The sequence below is a fragment of the Mastomys coucha genome, unplaced genomic scaffold (assembly GCF_008632895.1).
Source record: "Mastomys coucha isolate ucsf_1 unplaced genomic scaffold, UCSF_Mcou_1 pScaffold22, whole genome shotgun sequence".
Taxonomy (NCBI): Eukaryota; Metazoa; Chordata; class Mammalia; order Rodentia; family Muridae; genus Mastomys; species Mastomys coucha.
In genome coordinates this window covers 241,964,013-241,979,684 of record NW_022196905.1, presented here as the reverse complement: position 1 = coordinate 241,979,684, position 15,672 = coordinate 241,964,013, and the positions used below count along the sequence as shown (strand labels likewise).

Here is a 15,672-nt window from a genome sequence, read left to right as displayed (position 1 = left end):
TTTAAAGTTTACTTTGTTCCAGTCTCAGAGCTGATCCTCAGAGCTTGAGATCGTGGGTGTATTGACTATTCTCCGTTGCTGTGACATAATACCCAGTGAAAGTGACTTAAGGAAGGAGGGGTTGTTTGGCTCACAATTTTAGTGTACAGGTCATCATGGTGGCAGTAGTGTGGGGCAGCTGGTCTTATGGCACCCACAGTCAGGAGGCAGAGAGAAATGAGCTCTGGTGCTCTGCTCTTAAGTCCTGCTTACTCGGTCTGGAACTCCAGCTCAGGGGATGATGTCACCCACATTTAGGTTGGGCCTTCTCACCTCAATCAACCTGATCTAGATAATTCTTCATGGACATATCCAGGTTTGTTCCCATGGTGATCTAGGTCCTATCAAGTTGACAAGATTAACCATAATACTAGGCTTGGGAGCTCCTTTCTAGAGAATGTGTGTATGTGTGTGTGTGTGTGTGTGTGTGTGTGTGTATGTATGTATTGATTGTATGTGTGTGTATGCATGTATGTATGTGTGTGTGTGTATGTATTGCTTGTGTGAGTGTGTATGTGTGTGTATGTATTGCTTATATGTGTGTGTGTGTGTGTGTATGTATTGCTTGTGTGTGTGTGTGTGTGTGTGTGTGTGTGAAGGAGGTGTGGAGAGCAGAGAACTGAATGGCACCTAGAACCATTCATGTCTGAATCCTGATTTTTTTTTTTGGGTAAATATGTATCCATGTCCCTAGTAGGGATAATGCAAAACTTCAGGTCCTAGTACACCAGCCCTCTTGCTCCTCTCTTCACCAAGCTCTTAGCAGTCTGTGGGTCCTAGTTCAGAAACTAGGGCAGTAGGTAGGCTCACTTACCACTCTGGCCTCAGAGACTGCCTAAGACCTCTCCACATACAGAATTCAAGACTAGACAAGATAGAGCACACACATAGTTATGAGTGCAGAGCCACTCTGGTCCCTGTGTGTGCTCTGTGTGTATACGGTTGTCTTCCTTCAATGCTGGCAGCTTAGAGAGGATGAGGCATATGACCAAAGGCACACAGCCAGTGAGAGACCATGCAGGGTAGAGAACTGAGAATCTGTAACAAGGGCTGGAGTGATGGCCTCCATCACTAAAATGCTTGTCTTGCGGATGTGAGTTCCCTCTCCACTTTCGTAAGAAGCTGAGTGCGGTGCAGACTTGTAATTCTAACACTAAGAAGTTAGAGATGGGCAGACCTCTGGGACTTCCTGAGCAGCCAGCCTAGCCAAATTGGTGAACTACAGGTCCCAGTGAGAGACCTTATCTCAAAAACAAAACAAAACAAGGCCGGGCGGTGGTGGCACACGCCTTTAATCCCAGCACTTGGGAAGCAGAGACTGGCAGATTTCTGAGTTCAAGGCCAGCCTGGTCTACAGAGTGAGTTCCAGGACAACCAGAATTACACAGAGAAACCCTGTCTTGAAAAACAAAACAAAAAAAATCAAAATCAAATACAAAACAAAACAACACAACAACAACAACAACTACCCAACCCAACCCAACCCCAAAACACCAGGCTGGATGTTGCCAAAAGAAAAATATGATACATGAAGTGAATGTCTGACCTCCACAGGCATATGCCGTTTTATATAGATTCGCCTACCACAGACACTCTCCCATGCATGGGTACACACACCCTACAGACATTAAAAGAGCATCAGCAACAGTTTTGCTGCAAAGGGTGGGGCTATGCAGGCTGAACCTGAGTGTGACAGCTATCCCTACAGAGAGGCACATCAACAGCATAACTATACAATATCCGTTACAGAGAGACCACCAGGCATTTTCTTAAATGCATGTGAGCTGGAGAGAGAGGGATACAGGTCCTTCTTGAAGAGGGATGCAGATAGTTGGAAATGTGAGAGGAGAGGAGCCAAACCACTGGGCTTCCAAGGTTAATGCAAATGACTGGAGCTCATTATCCTGTCGGAGGTTGGGAGCTCACAGATGCCTGGGTTCAAAGAGCCCATGGAAAAGGAATTAGCCAGCTTTACACATCACAGCCAAGACCTAAAGGCAGCTTCTGCTTTTGACACGAAGTATCGAAGTATCGAAGTATCGTCAGATGTTTGAATTGTCCAAGAGTGGTGTGACTCAGCTCAAGTAGTAGTGAGCTCCGCATTGTGAGGAGCACACCATTCAACAGAAACTACTGGCTTTACTCTGTCGAAGCTTAGTATTCACTAAGGAGGCCAAGGTCAGGGCAAAGAGTCTTTTAAGCTTAACATAAAGCTGAGCCAAACTTTTAGTGGATTTCCCAGAGATTTCTGGAAACATTAGAGACAAGCATGAAGTATGATCTTCCAGCATCGATCATCACACTGAATGAACACCAGAGGCAACCCCAATGTCCTCATCTGATCCCTCTGAGGAGGATGGAGCATTACTGTCTAAAACGATTTTAATTTGTCACTGAGATGAAGGCTTTAGAACAAATTTGTTACAATAAAAATTGATTCCATGATATATAAAGAAATCTCTGCATCTTTCTGGTTAGTTTTATATTAACCTGAAACTGCTAAAAAGAATAACATTTTCTTAGAAAGCAATGGCAAAAATCCCTACCGTGGCATTTAAGTGAAAGAAGAGAGTGTAGTATTGTCTATATATAGGGTATGTGTGTAGTGTGTGTGTAGTATGTGCATATCGCTTAAGTAGGATGTGTATAGTATCTGTGTAGTATGTATGTGTGGTATCTATGTAGTGTGTGCAGTATGCATGTGTAGTAAGTATGTAGTGTGTATAGTATATGTGCAGTGTGTATGCATGTATAGTGTACATATAGTAATGTGTATGTGTGTATAGTGTGTGTATGCAATGTTTGTAGTGTGTATGCAGTGTTATGTAGTGTATGCATAGTGTGTGTAGAGTGTGTATATAGTGTGGGTAGTGTGTGTGTGTGTTTGTGTATGTGTGTGTGTGTGTGTGTGAGAGAGAGAGAGAGAGAGAGAGAGAGAGAGACTAGCACATGTACCCATGTAGATTGAATCTAAGAGCAGAAAGGGAAAAAATCTAACAAATGTAGTTAGGATTGCCATCTGTGGTATAATCTGGACAGAATACTGTTTTGAACCCAGCAACCATATCGTCATCTATTTCATTTATAATTGAAACTCACCGATGGTGATTAGTGTTTGTGTTTGAGACACAGTCTTACAAGTCCAGGCTAGATTTGAACTCATGATCCTCTTGCCTCCGCCTCGTGAGGGCTGGGATTAAATCCTTATTTTTGAAGATTAGATTGGCACAGGGAATCACAGTACTAAGCAACGTGAAAAAGGCAGCATGCAAAGGTGTACATATATCATGACTCCAGTTACACACATAGACTTAGTTATTTATTCCTTATGTTTTGTTCCACAAAGCATATTGAAAACAGCAGGGTTGAACACACCTGTACAGTAGTTTCCTCAAGGGTGAGCCTAGAGCACGGGCTTGAAAGTGCCAATGCTAAACAAAAGGATTACTTCCGGGTTATAAGACAGGGTGGTTTCTGTCCTCCAAATTTTTCTTTATTTTCTAAATAGAGGTTTGCTTTTTTCTTTCTTTTATTCTGTCTTTATGATTAGGTCCAGGAGGGCCAAAGAAAGTTTCTGGGACACATGATATATGTGTCAAGAACCCAGAGGGGAGTTCCCCTAGCTGCCTACATACTCCCTTCCTCATGTGTGGGTGCGCGCGTGTGTGCGTGCGTGCGTGCGTGCGTGCGTGCGTGCGTGTGTGTGTGTGTGTGTGTGTGTGTGTGTGTGTGTGTGTGTGTATGTGTGTGTGTGTTGGGGTGTGAATGTGAAGGGAGCGAGGTGGGAGGGGGAATTTGGTCTACTGCCTGATTTCGTGCTGAGGGTCTCTTGAACTGAAAGGAAGCCTGAGACTGCTTGGCAGCCAGGGGTACTGCTTGCTTTCCTTTGGAGCAGGACAAAACATCTTTCCTAGGCTCAGCTAGGGATCCTGCAGGGGTGACACCAGAGCAGCAGGTACTTCCCTGTCACTCCACAAACTGGCCCTGGAAATCCCCGCTCATTGACAGGGACTTCCAAACTCAAAACGCCATCTCAACTCATGGCCTCAAGCCAAGACTCCAAGCCCTAAGGCCCCCAGAGTCACTGTGCATGAGTGTCAGCAGGGGATACTGACATCCCCTCCCCAGAGTGTATGCCACGTTTAGTTATATGAGGAGGTAACTTGGATAAGTGCAGCTAATCCCACCATGCTTCATAATTTAAAAGTCCGCTAGAAAATGATTGCTGACCTGTAACTAACAGCAGCTCCTCGTGCCAAAGGAAGCAGCATCCAAGGCAGGGTGTGCAGTAAAGAAAGAAAAGAAGGAAGGAAGCCTCAGACACACACACACACACACACACACACACACACACACACACACACACTCCTCCTCCCTCTGCTGGTCCTTCCACAGAATGCCCGACTTTCTTTGTCATTTGGGATTTTGTCTAAGAGCTGTGTTTGAATACTTTCCTTACATGAAAAGGACATGTAAATGATAAATTGTCAAAACGTTAGTGTGGCTTTCCCCTTGAGGGAAATGGAATCGCCTCCTCTTCATTTGATGTGGTGGGGAGGATCTGTCGATCTGTCAATCATCTGTGCAGAGTTGAAGGAAGGGGCAGGGAGGTAGAGAGCTGTGAACTGCTCAGCGTTCTAGAATGATAAATCATGTGCTGACAGTCCTGGGGTTGATGTTCCAGGAGGTATCTTCCTAATAGTTTGGCTTCACTTTTTTCTTTCTATTTACTTTCTAATTATGTGTATATGTGTGCATCCCGGTGTGGGTATGTGAATGTGAGTGCAAGTGCCCTCAGAGGCGAGAAAGTGGGTGTTGGCTGGAGTTACAGGTGGTATGAGCCTCAAGACTTGGGTGCCAGGAACCAATCCCAGGTCCTAGCAGTTGAGAGGTCTTAACTACTGAGCCATCTCTCTAGCCTCTGGCTTCACTTTTGACTCTTTAAACTATATTTAACACACACACACACACACACACACACACACACACACACACAGACAGACACACACTCACTCACTCACTCACTTCTGGTATAAAAATATTGAGGAAAAATAATCTCAAGGTACTGAAAATCTTTTTAAACAAATAAATTAAATAGCTAAAATAACCCTTCATTCCTGGATCCCTACTAAAAGCATTTTCCAGGAAATCACATGATGAAAACCATGCTAAGGGAAATTCCCTTGGGTCAGCTGGCACCCAAGGTGAGTGTTTTTTTCTGCCAGTCCTATCAAAGGCTTTTATGTCTGTTTTGCTGATTTCTGTTTCAAAAACCAAGAGCATGTGGCTGGCAAACAGGTAGCAGGTCTCTGTGGACACTCCCATTTCCTCTCTGAAGGCCTTTTTATTTATCAGTCTTTCTTGTTGCTTCCCCTTTCCTGGCCCAGGGATGCCACCTAGACCATCTGTGAGATCTCATTGCTCAGGGACAGGAGAGTGAGGCAGAAGGAAGGGTAAGGGCTGACTCTCACTGCCTGCCTTGGGTGAGACAGGAGCCAACTGTCCCTGTGGGGCCCTGTCAGTAGACAATGTCCTGGAAGGGTCTCCTTGGTGCTCACCTTCTCTTGGCCTGTTCCTAGCTCAAGCTTTTAAATGTGCTGCCAAAGGTTGTAGTCCCCGATGTCAAATTTGGCTTTGCAAAACTGAAAGCTGAGGTTTCTGTATGGGGAAGAAATAAAAACAGAAATGGAGCAGAGCTACATCGTGATTCTGGTGTTCATCATTAACACATGATAGGAGTCAAATGGGAGACTTTTCTTTTTTTTCCTTTTTCCTTTCCCCTTTCCTTCCATCTGTTCTTCCTCTTCCTCATCCTTCATTTCCTTTTCCTCTCTGCCCCTTCCTAGACAGTTTCTGGCTATGTAGCTCACGGTGGCTTTGAACCCTATTAATCCTCACTCGGCCTTCACAGTGGTGCAAGGATTGCAGCCATGTCGACTATACCTGGTGGGATCCAGATTTTTAAGAAACAAGGGACAGAACCTACTATTTGTATTAGTTCTCTGAGAATTATATACATGTGTTCATTGTGTTTTGATCATACTCATTTCAGTCTTCCCCCTAGCGCCTTCAACAACTTTGGGTCCTCTTTTTTTTTTTTCCTTTACCCACCAAGTCCAACTTGGACCATCCGCGTATGTACTCATGTATGGGGCCACATGCTAGAGTGATTCTCCAATGGTCAAATCCTTAAGGAAAACTGACTGTCCCTCTCCCATCCACTGCCAATAGCCCTTCAACTAAGGATGGGAAGTTGAGAAGCTCTCCACTCCATGCTGGAATGATGACTAACTGGTCTGGTATAGTGTATTGTGCAGGAGCCACGGCTGCTGTGAGTTCATGCATGAGTCAGTGGTCTCATCAAGTCCTTAAGACCGGGCTCTTCCCCAATCTCTGGCTCTTACAGTCTTTCTGCCCTCTCTTATCCAGGTTTCTTAGCTATGGCTTTACATGTATGGCCCCAATCTGCTGAGAGCTCAGCAGTCTTGAGGCAGCTTTGCCTCTGGATAACAGTGATTTTTGGTGATTCCAAAAGCCACAAATTGGTACCTAGAGGTGTTTTTGTCCAGGATGATTTTTTTTCAAATGGTTTGCCTTTCCCTTTAATAGCAGAAAAATCTTAATTTCAAATGCTATATTACACAGATATAGACCCTATCTATAGAAGTTCAAGGCGAGTCCAGGGCAGACTTAGTGATTCCCAGTAGTTAAGACGGGCTCATCTAGATATTTGCATATGCTGAAGACATATTCTGACGACTTATTTCTTTCACAAAGGAAAGGGAAGGAAGGGTTGATGCTATACTTTTCTGCCTTGATCTCTCTTTGCTTTGTTGAGCAAGGCAGACGGTCACCCGTGACTCATGGTAGCATGTGTATTAAAAGCCTATCCGCAGAGATCATGGGAAAGATTATGCTACAGGTATCACCACCTTCTTGTGTGGGTTTTGCCTTTGTCTGTGGAAGTTTCTGGTAAGGTGGTAGACATGTCCAGGTTGGAGTGAGTGTTTTCTGTTTGCCAGACACACCTGTGAATGTGTCCCATATGTGGCACACAGCACTTGGAGAAAGTGGGGGCTCTTTGCAGCTGCTTTTTACTGATAAAGAAACTCCAGTTCAAAGAAGTTGAGTCATGCATACATGGTCACACAGTGAGGAAAGGGAAGACCTTGGCTCTGTGCCCTGGTGGAGAGACACCAGAAGCCACACTCTTGAGTGTAACTAACTGATATTTTTTCATGCTTACCTTGATGCAGCCATATGAAGGCAGTTCACCTTTCTTCCCCTTCCCTTACTCTCCATCCTATCTTCCTTTCTCCCCTTCCTCACTGGACAAAGCCTGATCTATTCCCTCATCTCCCTAGGAGTTCCAGTCACTCTGATACACCTGTCCCCATCCCAGCTTACATGGAAACAACATCAGCCTGCTCCTGGTGCCCATAGAAAAAGGTAGGGCAGAAAGTTTATGCACCCAAGCTTGCAAAGAATGTGCAGAGAAAATGATTGTGGCGTGTGATTCAAACACCAACCCCCTCCCTACCCCCAGAGCTCAAGACTGTGTGTTGTGCTCCTGGGAGCAGCTGGGTCAATGTTTGAGGAAGAAATCTCCTTTTTAGGAGAATTGAGCTGGCAGATGTTCCTAACTCCTTCCAAGCCAAGGCACTGGGCTTCTGCCAACACTGTTTTGAGACGGAAAACATGTTGGCAAATAGTTTGGGCAAATCATCATGCTTCTAAGATCATCTGTTTGTCTACCAGGGCCACTGCCCCCACCACTCTCCTTGGTTGCTGTCACAGGTCTCTCGTCTCCTTTCCATCCAGATGAAGAAGATACCTGCTTCCGTAGTCCCTGTGTTATCTGCAATCCTAACCAACAGGGGAAGGCGGGGCCTGTCGAGTGTTGGGCTCGGTGAACCTCACAGTGGATCTCTGCAGTAGTGCCAGGTTGAAACAGCAAGCTTACTTTTTGGCACTTTTACCTTAGGGAGGACGGTCACCCATGGGAAGACCAGGCAGGCAGCTTTTCAGACTTGGCATCAGAGACTGGAAGTGTAGGGTGTGGGTGTGGGAGAACGGAGTTTTCAAACCATGATTGAATCCCTTATTCAGGAGGACAGAGAGACCCTAGAATCTGTCTCCTGGTTCTTCATACTGCTTACTTCGTCCCTGCATTGATAAATGCACACACATTCCGCATGCTCCTTTTCCCCAGTGTGGCTCCACAAGTCATCGAGTTGCTTCGCAGTTGGGCTGTGCATCAAGCATGGAGGAGTTCCATGAGGCAGCTCAGGGGAGGCTGCTAGGGTGGCGGATTAGGAGACATTGGTCTCATAGTATGGAAGAGGGGCTGGTGCCAGCCACCAGACGGGAAGCCTGGGACAGTTGAGCTGAGACACAGAACAGAAGCAGATGTCAGGGGAATGCACAGAGCAAAGTCTTATTGTTAGAATTATCTGAAAGGGAGTGACAGACCCCAGCTCCATGCAGTCTAAGGAAGAGAGGGAGTGTGATGGGAAGCTCTAGGCTGGCCACACCCATGAAAAACAGTGCTCTCTGAATGTCCACCACCACGCCCGTGTCCATTCTCCCATCCTCAGGGAATCTGTCTAGAAAGGTCTTTGAATGATGTAGTGCCTCCCTGCCTTTTGTGATCTTGACTCTGAGCATGCCTTCTTAGTTCTTGCCCTATTAAAATCCCCGGTTTTACATCCTTTTTCCTTTAGCTGTAACTTGGAAAGTCACAAGAAAGGACCCCCCCCCCTCACTTGAGTTATATGAATATCTTGGGCCTTAAGTTAAATTAGAACTGAGTAATGTCCAAAAAATCACTCAGTTTCACTCTACATGAGTTGTGTCTTACCAGGTCTGTATTCTAAGAACCTAACACAGGCCTTGGCACACAGGGGAAGGAAACATAGCCTCCTTACATGAAGAGTACATAGATCCTCTTCTTCTTCAACATTGATGATTGGTTATACCACCTTAAGACTGAGTTCTGTGCTATCTTTCAGAACCCTTAAATCCTGAATCAAACCTGGATAAACAAAGACATGCTTTTGATGCAAACCTGGCTGGGGAGATTTTTCTCCAAAGAACTGCTGACTGCATTTGATGGTTTGGAGAGGGCACAGTTTTCCATCTTGGCTCTGCCTGCTAGAGACAGGAGAGGAGAATATGTTTAGAGAGCTGGTGATGAATGAGGTGGAGACAAATAGCTTTAGCCTCTGTGTGCCAGCTTGGGTCCAACCTGAGGGCTCCAGCCTGGGTCTAACCTGCATGAACAGGATACCAGGCCCACACACAGGCTCTAGGTTCTGATGCTGAAAGAGACTAGATGGCGATGCTCATTGGAGATGAGGGGTTTGGGGAGCTGGGAGAGTGAGCCAATCATTTCTCTTCATCTCCAGGAACTGAGATGGACTAGGAAGGAATTTTGCCACAAGATAGAGGTAGAGCTAGACATGTAGGCAGGTAGATAGGTAGCTAGCTAGATGATAGGTAGATAAGTAGATGATAGATAGTAGCTAGCTAGGTGATAGACAGACAGATAGATGACAAATGACAAATAGTAGTTAGCTAGATGATAGATAGATAGATAGATAGATAGATAGATAGATAGATAGGTAGGTAGGTAGGTAGATAAGTAGATAGACAGGTAGACAGGTAGACAGATAGGTAGATAGGTAGATAGATAGATAGATAGATAGATAGATAGATAGATAGATAGTAATGAGGTACCCTGCAATGGATTCATAGTGTGGGTAGATGCAGTCCTTAAGCCAGTGAGTCTCAGACTTGCCATTTGAAACCTTTATCTGAAACTTTCCCAGTGAGGATGTAACTGAACAAATGTCAAGTTTCCTTTAAGTCAGTGTGAACTTGGGATTGATCCATCATATGGAAAAAGTTATCTTAAATTCACTGCTTTTAAATGAGTGTATGTAGTTCTGGAGTCTCAGAGCAACTGCACGCTCAGGGATGAGGAGGGCACCAGCTTGAGACTGAATTTGGACCTCATCAACAACTGATGGTGAAGATGCAAGCTCAGGGTTAGCCAGGGCAGAGTCTTCATCTGCAACTCCATGTTGTTGGCCTGTGGAGAGGACCAAAGATGCCTATATATGTATATATATATATATATATGTATATATATATGTATGTATATATATATATATATACATACATATATATATATATATATGGAAACTTAGTAGTTGGGTAGGAATCTGACCTGCCAGGGTCTCCCCCTGCCAGATGTTATGTTGAAATGGCGGCAGAGGAGGACGACTGCTTGATTCATGCCAGAGTTCATATTAGTCTTAAGCTTGACTCTTATATATTGTCTCTGTGCAACAGGGTCTCTCCCCTTCCTGACTGATTGTTCTTCAGCTGAGCAATCTTCTCCAGGATCCAGTGCTCATCTCTGTATCCCTCATCAGGTAAACAAGACAATGCTCTTGGTGACCAGTCAACAGTAGCATCGAGTCCTGGCATTTCAGTAATCAACTATGTCACGTGTTCAATCAAATCCATTCATAGTTCTAACATAGCTGATTGTAGAATGTGAATGGCCAAGCCATCCAAAAGCAGAAAATGTTCTCCTTGTTAATGCTTCTATGTTTAGAAGAAGGCTCAATTTTTCTTCTCCCTTTGTCCCTGGAGTCAGTCACCAATATGTGTCTGGGCTATAAAAGGGGGAAACAGTGAGAAGGGAGGGAAATGTCAGCAAAGCATTTAAGACTACCCAAACATAAGCAGCAGTGGCTTGCTTTCAAAGGCTGAGGAGGAGGCTTGGCACACCAGAAAGTAGTAAATGACTTCAATAACTCCACAAACAGAGGAGGAACACTCAGCCTTGTGTTCTCTAGCAGGTGTGTACCAGTCTATCTCTAAACTCCCACCTCTGAGGTAATGGAGGCCCAGGGTCTGTGAGTTTATAAGGGTCTTCCCCCAAAGCATTTTAGAATGATACAGAAGAATGAACTCGGCATTTGAAATCACGAGTTCTACCTCTGGACTGTTAGATATGCTCTTGCAACCCGAGCAAATCAATGAAGTCTATCAAGACTTGCTCAGTCGTTGAAGAATGGATCACATGATGATATAATTTACGAGCTGGGGAGTTTCTTTTAAGATCACACAGGAATTATGAGAGCTGCCTGGGCATGCTCGGGGGCATGAGGATGGTGACCCATACCTATGGTGAATAGCACAGTTCCCAAAGTGATGGAGAAATGTGTTCAAATTCGCATAGTGGTCCAGTTCTTCTCAGAGTTGATTCATGAATCCATTTATCCATGATTGGGTTTGATAGTATTGAGGCTGCCTCAAGATAGCCTTCAACTGGACTGAAGCCAAGTTTGACTCTTTATCACACCCACTATCTGGGATAAATCTTTTCTGGAAGTTTATGCTTTGCTCCTGCCTCAGGGATCCAACATCTTGTACTGAGCAGTCCAGTTTTAACTTGTACTACTCTTTGGCTGGGTCTGGGTGCGAAGGTGTTCTGTTGTTGTTTTTCTGGGCAGGGGACCCAGACAAAGCCAGTAACACAGTTTACATTTTAAACCAATAGAGAGAAGAAGGCCTGTCCTTAAGCAAAGCAATGGTGGTAGTCCAAGTTCATACCGAGGTCAACACATGGTGGAGGGGTTTACTCACACTGTGGTGTTTTGGGGACAGTTTTCTTTTGTTTGAGAGGAGCTAGAGGGACAACACTCAGATAATCTAAGGGAGACATTCCAGGAAGCAAGACACACTAAATTTTCCCCGTCCATATTTGTAGTGAGAAAGACAATTCTATAGCAGTACAGGAATGCTTTCATTTGGCAAGGCATGGCCCATCACTGTCAGAACCTGATTCAGAGGCTCTGTGTCTATAGCTTATTCTTCATCATTGTCCTATTTTTCATTATTATTGCAGACAGGGAGGAAGGGAGGGGGTCTTGTGCAGGGTCCATCTGTACAGCAGACTGCTTATTACTCTCAAGAGGAAGGTGAGCTTAGTTACAGCTGCTGTAAGAACCCTTTCCCAAGAACTTCATTCCCTGGAGAAGACATGTTGCAAGCTTCAGATGGGACAAGTAGGCAGTTCTCTGCCCTAGCTCTGGCCAAATGACAGATATAGGGCTTTCCTGAGTACCTTTGCCTGGTCAGTGGTGGTGCTTTGAACTTGGATCCACTGCCCCTGGACTTCAAGTTCCAGGCTCTCTCAGGAGGGCAGTTGTCATTCTTTTTCTATCTGACCACCTGAATGCTCAAGCAGGAAGACCAGCTGAGCTCTCTGAGGGCTGGTTGGGCACTGCTCCAGGTTCAGGCAACCTGTCTGAGTACCCCCCCAAACCCTTTCCAGGGAACCTGCCTTTAGATCTCCCTGCACCAGTCTGCAGCCTCCTGGGCTGATGCCTTCGCTCTCTATTTACAGACACTAATCATTTCCCATGCAATTGAACAACTTAATAAGCTGCGAAAATTTGATAAGACAATTTAATTGCCAGCTTTTACGTATCTGCTCAATATAGCCTAGTTTCTTGGGAAGGTGAACTGGGAGTGGAGGAGAGACACTTAATTAAAGGAGTGAAACAATGGCGCTCGATTAGTGAGCTTGGCGGGCTCCAAACCTGGACCTTTGCGCTCTCTGCGTACTTCTCTTTTCAGGTGGGGCCCTCCCCACAAACTTTCCAAGTCTCATGCTCTGGGTTGCAACTACACAGCTATTGGGGTCCAGAATCTGGTGTTGCTGCTCTAAAAGCTAACTTATGGGGCACCGCTAAATTGTTAATACTAACCTTTTTTCCAGGCCTGAAGTGGGTAGGTTGTGGGGACTACATCTACCTGGATTGTTACAGCTCCAAGGTAGTTTAAAACAGCCTTCCTGTTGATGGGAACAGGAAGGGACTTGAACCCTGCAAAGAGCATTCACAAGTCATTGTGAATTACTCATGATGGCTGCTCTGTGTAAGTGTGTGCTCCTGTTGGTATGTGTATCTTGATGAGCCATCTTGGGGTCATTTGGAGGGCACAGTTTGGGTGACCTACATCCTGGAAAACGGTGTGTCAACGTTAAGCCAAACACCCACAAATTAATCAGGTGACTCCTCATGATAATTCTATGGGGGAAGAATAGGAATCATTATTAAAGGTTTTAAACTACATTTGTTCTTTGTTTGTGTATATATGTGTGAGCAGGTGCATGCTACAGCACACATATGTCAGAGGCTAATCTGTGGAAATTATGTGTCTTCTTGGGAAGTGCAAGAAATGAAATTCAACTTTGTTGGGCTCTGCAGCAAGCACCTTTGCTTACTGGGCCATCTTGCCAGCCCCAGTGAGAGATTCTTACTTCCTAGACACAAATTCCATAACTTAGAAAAATGAAGCAATGCATCTCAGGATGCACAGCTAGACAGAAGCATCAGGATCCAAGTGGATTGTAGTAGAGACTGCCGTCATCTCCCCAGGTCCTGCTCTTGGAGTCTATGTGAATATCTCACATTTCTATCTGTTAAACTTGTGGAGTCATTTCTCGTAGGAGCAGAGAGCAAGAAGGGCTGCTATTCTCACTGGCTTCCATCAGCCAGCAGCCCCAGGTTCCTCACGCTGGAGAACTCACACCCAGAGACAGGGGACACACACTGATGTGGGTTCAGTTTCTCCTGGCCTCTGCCTTGGCTTCTTTCCTTCCGTTTCTCATCTTTCTCCTCCTCATCTCTTTCTGTACCCTACTGCTCAACAAAGGCCTTGCACACACACTTTCAAGGTCAGCTTCTGGGACAGGATATGACATTGAGCTTGATTTGCTCTCTCTAGAGTTCCTGAGGCCTTTTCTCTAGTGTCTTGGTATGGTAGCTCTCTCGCTAGTGTGCGTGTGTGTAACACCCTGCTTGGAGTTCCTCAGTGAAAGAGCACACAGATACAGGGCTTTTCCTGAGTCCCTTTGCCTGTCAGAAGGACTTGCTGGCCATTTCTCAACCTTTCTAACTTATCCTTTCATCCTTAAAATGAGAACAGTGCTGGCTTTGATAGAACACTGTGTCGAGATTGAGATTATTTACATATGCAAAACAGCATTGCTTGCAGATTAGATACTGATATCTCAGTATCTATCATCTTGTCTGACGTTGGCTCCTTCAGAAATGAGGTCACTTTACTGTAAACTTCTATGAGGCAGAGCTAACTGTTCACCGCACTCTTAAGCACTTTTTTTTTTAAATACCACTATTGTTGGTGTTGTTATTACAAAGGTTTTTTGGCGAGATAGAACACTTGCCTACCACTGTTGGGAAACCATTTTACGATTTCGCTGCAAACTGCTATGTAAATGACTTTATTCTTCCTCCCCATCTCCCATTGGTTTGTCAGACAAGTTTGCCCAGCATTCCAACCAACAGCGAGTATGTGTGGCGGTGGGGGCAGACAGAGAACTGGGGGACAGGCAAGCACAGTGCAGCAAGCAGGAAGCTCATGCGGCTGCCTGGCATTCCCCAGGCACCGGCATTAAGGGCCTGATTAACTTAAAATATTTCCCAGCTTCTGAGGCACTTGATTAAAGTCAATTGGGGGGAAAGAAGATAAGCTCTTACAAGGGCTAATTTGAGGCTTAGGAAACTTGAATATGTCTAAATCTCAAATTGTCGGGTGTGGAACACTGGTGATTGCTGGGTCTGTGGGGAAGAGGTTTTAACATTCTGGCAGCAGATCAGTGCTGCTGGCTGCCCCCGCCCCCCTGGTCCCCACCCTCCTCTTTGTGGCTGCCTTGCCAACGAACCCCAGCGTTCCCTCCCATCCTCTCCTTTCTTCCCCTTGTTAGGACTCAGATGACTTTGTCGTTTGAAGGCATGGAAATAGATGGCTTTGGATTCAGAGCACAGCCTCTGTTGCCTACTTTTTACTCTCTTCCCCACCCAGATGCCTGAAAAAAAAAAAATCAAAGTAGGGTTTTAGAGATCCTGTCCCATGGCTTTCCTTGATGTGTTAATGGGTCACACTTGCTGCTCTGCTGTCCCTGCCAACAGCGACACCATGACATAGGTAGATCACGCCCTTTCTCATGGCTTACCTGGCACGCTGCCAGGTGGGAACTGTTAGTTTTCCTGTCGGAAACACTGGGGGTAGGTACCTTTTGATCTCCGATGTGACATCTTAGAAAAATGTAGACAGCTTGGGGCTCTCATTGGGGTGCCCGGCTTAGCTTGTGAGGACAAGGTTGGCAGGGAGGCATATTTGCATAACAAATGACCACACATCCAGCAGCTTAAAACAAGGCCCGTTTTGTTAGCTAATGATTTGGGTAGGCAGAAGTCACACAGTTGGACTGGACTCCACTGAGGATGTCACAAGGTAGAGGTCCAGGGGTTGGGTGGGCTGTGTCTTCTTTATGGGTGGTCGGGGTCAGGGAGGGATGATCTGCTTTTATGTCCACTTGGGGTACTGATGGAATTCCTCTCCTTATCAGGAGGCCTGGAGTTTCAGGAGAACTGGAGTCTGTTTCCTAGCTGGCAGACAATTAGGACAGTCCACCCTGAGCAACTTCAGGTCCTTGGTCCCCTCTCCCTCTCCCTTTTCTCCCTCCCCATCTTGCTTCCCCTCCCTTTCCTCTCTCTCCCTCCCCCTCTCTCCCTCCCCATCATGCTT

At 45.5% G+C, this 15,672-nt stretch overlaps 1 long non-coding RNA gene across 1 annotated transcript; it reads left to right on the top strand.

The window, feature by feature from the left end:
- Positions 1-211: 211 nt before the first annotated feature.
- On the top strand, positions 212-10,625 carry LOC116068013. The gene is made up of 4 exons (XR_004109405.1): positions 212-355; positions 7,404-7,488; positions 7,861-7,983; positions 10,396-10,625. It is a non-coding gene; the product is annotated as an uncharacterized LOC116068013 (long non-coding RNA).
- The last annotated feature ends 5,047 nt before the right edge of the window (positions 10,626-15,672 follow it).